Source organism: Egretta garzetta, unplaced genomic scaffold (assembly GCF_000687185.1).
Source record: "Egretta garzetta isolate BGI_Z169 unplaced genomic scaffold, ASM68718v1 scaffold25, whole genome shotgun sequence".
NCBI classification, from domain to species: domain Eukaryota; kingdom Metazoa; phylum Chordata; class Aves; order Pelecaniformes; family Ardeidae; genus Egretta; species Egretta garzetta.
The window spans coordinates 2,690,306-2,698,054 of record NW_009259800.1 but is presented as its reverse complement, the minus strand read 5'-3'; positions in this window follow the sequence as shown (position 1 = coordinate 2,698,054).

The window sequence follows — 7,749 nt, the reverse complement described above, 5'->3', positions numbered from 1 at the left end:
TGGCCACAAGCCACCTAAAAGCATTTATGTGCCAACCACCCACCTCCCTTTCAAAGCAGCATGAGCCCAACTAAGAAATACCCCCTTGCTCTAGAAAGAAGGGATGTTGCTCCCTCCCCATCCCTATAAACCCTTCAGGCTCCTGATGCCTCCCAGGTGCCTCTGTTTTGGGCAGATTGGCCCTTGCCAGCAGCTGGGGGGGGGGGTTGCCAGGCTCTGTGTCTGTGCGCAGCTGGCAACGGGATCCTGAAAGCCTGGGCTGTGGCACGGAGCCTCCTCCTGAGCCTGGCTTTCCTGTGCCCTCCCTGAGCAACAACCACCAGCCCCGGTGGTCCCAGAGGACTCACATCGCCCTGCTCAAGACGTGGGTGGCTGTCAGGGTGGAGATGGGGCACTGTGATCAGTGCGCCTGGGCCCTCGAGCCTGGAAAGGCTGCGGGTGCCTCTGGAAAATGAGAACTGTCCTCCTGTCGCTGCTTTTGTTAGCAGCAACTGCTGCGCCGAGATAAAAGCTTTTGTTTGCCTTTTCTCTCCTACAGTCCTAATCTCCCTCCGTGCTGGTCTCCCCTATAGTCCATCAAGCACTTTTAATCTCTAATTGCATATGACTGATGAGCCTGAACTCCATACACAGCGTTGCCAAGAACCACTTTTTTTTCAGAGCCTGCTTTAGCTCTTTAGGCCAGTCATAACACACTGCAGGACCATTAAGAGTTTATAGTTTGTATACATAACACCCTCGGAGTACCAGAGGGTGGTTTATCCAAACAGAAAAGAATTGAGATGAATGAATGCAGAAATGACTTTTGGCCAGGAAATACTTTAATTTTAATTAGGGGGGAAGGGGGCGAGAGAGGAATGAAGAGGCTTTCTTCTCTCACAAAAGACAAGACTAATGAGTTTACAGCTGCAGGCGCTGACCTTGGAGCATCCCGTATAATGCTAGTGCTGAAATGTTTGGATGTGATGCTAGACCCGATAACCTTGCTTCTAAAGGGAAGAAATAAAGGGAAATGGCTGAATGGGGAGGGATTCATTTCATGGGGCTGTACGGATGTATTTATTTTTCCCCCTCTCGCATTCCCGTTCAGCTGCCTTTGGCGACACAGCCGTTCGCCCAGCTGCCGAGCTTCCTATGGGCCTCATCTATTTTGCAGAAAAAAGTAGTTACGGCAGTTTTCCCATATTTAGGGCCCTCCCACATCCCAAAGCCCGTGGCTGAAGGGAAGGGGGTGACAAAGCCAGCACAGGGCAGCCCGGGCACGAGGGAAGACGCAGCTGGGGCTTCTGATGCAGTGGCTTGAAATAGGCTGAAAGCCTGAAATTTTCCTTGCTTGGCACAGATGTTGCCACTGGCTTCACTTGGTCAGTGGCCTGTGGCGTTTGAGCCTGTGCCAGCACCCGCAGCGCTGGGCTCACAGTTGTCGTTCCCCCGCCCAGGAGTCTCCTCCCGGACCTCCTTCCCCCTCTCCCAGGAGGCCAACCCTACCCTGGGCTGCATCAAAAGCAGCGTGGCCATCAGGGCGAGGGAGGGGATTCTCCCTCTCTGCTCCGCTCTCGTGAGACCCTGCCTGGAGCACTGTGTCCAGCTCTGGGGCCCCCAACAAAGGCCTTGGACCTCTTGCAGCAGGTCCAGAGGAAGCCACGAAGATGATTTGAGGGCTGGAGCACCTCTCCTATGAAGACAGGCTGAGAGAATTGGGGTTGTTCAGCCTGGAGAAGAGAAGGCTCTGGGGAGACCTTATAGCAGCCTCCCAGTACCTGAAGGGGGCCTACAAGAAAGCTGGAGAGGTACTTTTTAGAAGGGCATGTAGTGACAGGACGGGGTAATGGCTTTAAACTGAAAGAGGGTAAATTTAGACTGGATTAAGGAAGAAATTCTTCACTATGAGGGTGGTGAGGCACTGGAACAGGTTGCCCAGGGAAGTTGTGGATGCCCATTCCCTGGTAATGTACAAGGCCAGGTTGGATGGGGCTCTGGGCGATCTGGTATAGTGGGGAGTTGGAACTAGATGATTTTTAAGGTCCCTTCCAACTTAAACCATTCTGCTGTCAGCGGGGTCTTCCTGGGGCGTGTGCCAGAGCAACAGTGACACAGCCCTGCGCAGCCCTGGACTCCCTCTTCCTGGGGGGCACGGCCGCTGGTGAGTGCTGTGGCTCATGCTGGGCTGATCCTGCACCTCCATCTCTTGGCACCGTGCTGACTTCACGAAGGGTGCAGCTTGCACGCCTTCCAAAAATTGCAGACCTGCTGCCCCCAGCTCCCTCCCTAGCCCATCCCCTCCAGGCTGGGGTCATCAACCATAAAGTCTCCCAGCAGCTTCCAGGCACCCTGGTATCTCCTTCCTCCCCTGGAGCTCTTTCTGCAGCGCCGTAGAGCGTCATCTGGCCCTGCAGCTCCTCCCACGGATGCTGCCACGCTACAGCCATGGCGATGATTAAACTCCCGTGCCACAGCATGAAGCTGCTGTGAGCGGTTGTGGCTGTGAAGCCAGTTTCGCCTCTGGGGAATCGACACCCCCTGTCCTGCTGAGTCGGCAGCCAGACGGGCTGAAACAATAGCGCAAGTTAATGGAGCAAAACAATCATCGGTGTTTCCTATTAAAAGTATTTTTATGATGATGATTATTATTAATATTACATAGGGGCTGTAATTTTCTCCCGTCTCACTCCAACATCTCACAAAATAAACAGTTGCTGTATTATCCCCTTGTAAATGAGACCACAGGATTGTAAACTTTAATTTGTTACTTTTGGCTGCTCGCAGGTTTGGCAGACAATTAAACCAATTCATTAGTTCAGAGAGGCACATTTTTGGCCATGTCTGGCTGCGTGAAGTCATCCAGTGAACACATTGGAGGCAGGGTGCAGGAACACGGTACAGTGTCTGTGCCACAGGACCCGTCAGTAATGGTCCAAATAGGCTGGCGGGGATTTTGCGGATGCAGGTGGGAGGGGGTCTGGTTCCTCCTGTTGCCCTGCCGTGCCCGGGGCGTGTGCCACTGGCAGCCCAGCGCTGTTGAGGCGGTATCGATCCTGTACCTGACTGGAAGGTAGCTGGGTCGTGCCTGAGGATTAACCTTTCAGTTCTGCAGAGTTTGATCAGTGAAACTCTGTAGGACATGGTAGAAAATGCTCAGCTCTCGGAAAGGCTAATGGGGCTGTGTGTGACCTCCAGAGCCATCCCCACCAGCTGAATTAATTCCTTGAATAGCTGGGCTGCTTTCCATCCCTGCTTTCTCAGCTGCAGACGCATGGTTAGCCTCTACAGTCCCATGGCAGCAGTGCATGGCTTTTAGCCTTTTCAGGGCTACCAGTCATATGTGCTGAGAGTTAAGGTGTTTTTTTTTAAAAGGAAGCCATAACAGTATATTCTACGGTACTATTGCCTCCCATGTCCAAAGGGGAGTTTTGGAAAAAAAAAACCCATAAAATGCCTCCTTTTTCCTTTGTTTGCTCCACAGTAGGTGTAGAATCCCTCCGTGCCTGTGACCAAGTCCTCATCAACATTGTCAGGCAGGTGGAAAGGTGGTGGTGGGCCTTGGTGGTGGTGGGCATTGCTATTTGTTACCGAGATACGGCAGGAAATTTTCTTGCTTATTTTCTCTTTCTGCTGGTCCTCTGTTGGCTGATAGACAAGGTATGGCTGCCCCCATCCTAATGGGTTTTGTGGGAATCTACACACAAGTGGCTGAATGCATCCTCAAAAGCAGGCAGGAGGTTTTCAGCTTGCAGCTCATATTGGTGACATGCAAAGAATAACACAGATTCCAGAAGGGAACCTAAAATGCTTTAGGTCAGTTTTCCTCCAGCTTTTTCATTCAATAAGCCATTAAGGAGATACTCTTGAATCCTTTCATCCTCCTTCCAAAGCATTGCACTGGCCCTGTGTCTGTGACAACAGTTCAGCAAGACCCCAGGAAGGATTTTACAGGCGATGGTGGCTCCTGCATTTCTGTTTAAGAGCCGTTGACCTGGATAAAAGGACTTTCCAAGCCACAGAGGGACATGGGACAGAAGAGGATCTTTGCCTCATGGTACAATTAAAAAAAGGGATTTCCAGCAGCTCCACTCTCCTGGTACCATTAAGCCAATGTGGAAAAGGTCCCGACCCCCTGAGGCTTGGTCACACCCAGCACAAGGCTCCGGTGTGGGGCTTAGCTGGGCTCATTCTTTCTCAAGTTAAAATTACTCATTCCTTTCTTACTTCAACAAACTGCCTTGCTCTCAAAAATCACTCTTGACTCAGTGTTTTTGGCAACAAATTTATTTTAAAGGGCTATTTTACAGCACTCAAAATGAAAAGACAGATTTTTTGGATAATGAAACCTAAAAGCTTTCCCAAACCAGTTCCTCACCACTACGTTTCTCACTGGCCAGCACTTCGAATTTGGAGCGGCACAGAATTCTCCTGTTTTGCGATTTTTTCTGAGCGATCCCACCATTTCTGGGGTGGCCGGAGAGCGTCGCTGGGCACTGGCTCCCCATCGGCTGGAAGCGCTGGAGAGGCGAGGCTGCGGCAGGGAGCAGAGCAGTGATGAGAAGCTGGCTGCTTCCTTCAGCGTCTAACTGGGCTTTCCTGAAATAATGATATTTATTAACAAAAGTGTTCTGATAAAACAGTGAGCAAGTGCTGCAGAAGAGCTGATGGCGACTTCTTATATTGCGACAGCTCTTCTGCCAAACAGCAGCAGAAGCCTGCCTGCCCCGGCTGAGCTGCAGCCGTTTTCTTCTGTGGTTCCTCCTGCCGCCGGCAAGGACGTGTGGTTTGTGACCGAGGCCAAGGCTGATACGGGTGTGAGCTGGGCCCCGGTCTCCTTTGGGTGTCTGATACATCCTCCGCTCCTCAAACTGCTTTTGGGGGGGGGGGAGATGAAGGGCTTCACCCTGCTGCGGGCAGCTGCGGTTCGCTGCGTGACCTCGTCGCAGGACTTGGAGAAGGATGAAGCTGGTTGGGTTTTGAGTGAAAAAAATAAGTCCTCTATTTTTCTCCTTTCAGCTGTTTCTCAAGGCTCAGTGCAAAGGGCCTGACACCCGGCCAGCGTGGCCCGGCTGCTGTGATCTGTGTGACACAGAAGCCACCGTCGAGCCGGTAATGAGGGTCCTTCTGCTGCGCAGCCGGTGCCTGCCGAACAGCTTCACCGGCGGGAGGGACGGCCGGGTATATCTCTATTTTGACACATCCTCGCTGAATGAGGAAGAGAACAAGCAGAAAATGGCTGATGATAAATGCAGCAATTAGGGAAGCTTAATGGAGCAGAAGGTTTTTTTGTGAGAAGACAAAGAAATTGCTGTGCCGACACCTGCAAGGAGGTCCCAGCCGCTGCCGTAGGGAGGCCTCCAGCTGTGCCGCAGGAGCAGGGGCTGGGGCGAGGGGAGACGACCCTTCTCCTTCACGCACACTTCCCTCAAAGGCCTTGAAAAAATATTTTCCAAGTTAAACTTCAAAACACCATTTGATTTTTCTTTCTCCTCATTATGTTCAGAAATGGTAGTCTGTAATTTAGGCCCGCTGCAGCCCTCCCCTGCTCCCTGATTTTTTATTTGGTTTCACATAATACAGCGCGCTACTGGGAAAGGCGTTGTCCTGACAAAAGTATTGATCTCGATGTTATGAAAGAGCTGTGGCCTCAGCGGGGGGGACGCTGTGGGTGGACATGAGGGGGGACCCCAGCGACGCCCTGTTCAGGGCTGAGTCCTTGACCCGCCGTGCTCTTCCCCCAAAGCACCGTGTTTTCCAAGCTAAGCCCTGGGTTGCCAGCTCCCCAGGATTTGAGTAGAAGCGCTGTATTTGTTTGCCAAAGCCCCATTTCTCTTCATTTCCTTGGTTAGACTCTTCCCAGAGCAAACTGCTCCTGCAAAGGGACACCAAGAAGCGCTGGGGAAAGCTCTGCAGGGGGTGCGCAGGGAAAGACTCAGTAGCCCCCGGCACGGGGAAGCCCAGGCTTCAGTGATGGGCAATGCCATTTTGGTCTGTCACAAGACCATTACCAAAATCTCCCCCAAAACTACAATGCATCTATTTTCCTAAGGCTTTGGCAAAAAGGAATTTCCTGAAGGAGGTAAAGGTTTCCTTAGTTTTCTTGGTACAAGCCAAAGAAAACATTTGATCTCGATGTTATGAAAGAGCTGTGGCCTCAGCGGGGGGGACGCTGTGGGTGGACATGAGGGGGGACCCCAGCGACGCCCTGTTCAGGGCTGAGTCCTTGACCCGCCGTGCTCTTCCCCCAAAGCACCGTGTTTTCCAAGCTAAGCCCTGGGTTGCCAGCTCCCCAGGATTTGAGTAGAAGCGCTGTATTTGTTTGCCAAAGCCCCATTTCTCTTCATTTCCTTGGTTAGACTCTTCCCAGAGCAAACTGCTCCTGCAAAGGGACACCAAGAAGCGCTGGGGAAAGCTCTGCAGGGGGTGCGCAGGGAAAGACTCAGTAGCCCCCGGCACGGGGAAGCCCAGGCTTCAGTGATGGGCAATGCCATTTTGGTCTGTCACAAGACCATTACCAAAATCTCCCCCAAAACTACAATGCATCTATTTTCCTAAGCCTTTGGCAAAAAGGAATTTCCTGAAGGAGGTAAAGGTTTCCTTAGTTTTCTTGGTACAAGCCAAAGAAAACACAAACCCTGGTTTTCCCCACCGCCGAGGCCTCCTCAGCTGAAGCCCGAGCTGCGCACCAGTGACTTACCCCTTCCAGCTCGGGCAAACGCTAGCCTGCCGGGAGCAAAGCCGGTGCGCCTGGCTCTTGCCTAAGCCCTCAGGATACTGCATTTCTCTCTAGGATGGCTTCTTGTGCTTTCTGGACCCGGGCGACGTTGGCATCACCGGCCTGATGGTGACAGCTCAGGCTGCTGCGCAGTCCTTGGGTTCGCCCACACCAGCCCTTTGTTCGTCTCACTTGGGGTCACCCCCAGCTGGCTCTAAATATTTACAGTATCTATACAGGCTGGAACGGACAACACTCACCTGCTTATCTTAGGCAATAAAACTTGCTTTTTAGGGAAGCACCAGGCTTTTTTGTCAACCCCCAGTTAATATTTTTGACAAGTACGCTGAGGATTCATTACAGCTTTACAGATTGGCTTTTTCCTGCACTCCACACCCTCCTGGTTGTTTCTCTACTGACCAGACCAAGACTGGCCCCTGTAAATTGAAGAGGGTGCGCACCAAACCTCCTTCCACGTAGCCCGTGGTGGCGCCTGGCATCACGCTTTGGACAAAAGGTGACGAAGTGCAAGAGCTGGTCTGGCTCCTGATGCTGCCTGAGGCAAGCAACGAGCCTTACACATCCCATCCTCTTCCTCCCACCCACCGGCATTCGCTTGCTAAAGCCCACCCTTTGCCCGTGACTGAGGGGAGTCTCTAGGGAGACAGACGAAAGGAGAATAAAAATGGTTAAACCTGCACAAAATGAAAGCTCAGCAGCGGTAGAAATGCGTAAACCCCGGGAAGTCCTTCTGTAACAGTTCTTTTTAGCAGAAGGCGGCTCAGCTGGGGTGGCTTAAAGGAATAAGGCTGAATTAATTAGTTTCTCTGTTTAGGTAATAATACCATTAATCACAATGAACCATTTTGTGAGAAGGCTGATATTCGGCACTGCGTAATTCCGCAGGAATCCCACCGTAGTGTGGCATTATTGATGGGTCATCCTCTGAAAGCGTAAGAGCAATGCCTCCTAATACAGTAAATGGCAAACCGCTGATTTTCTTTTAATATTCAGGCTGCCGCAACATCCGTCGTGATGAACTCTTCCGGCAA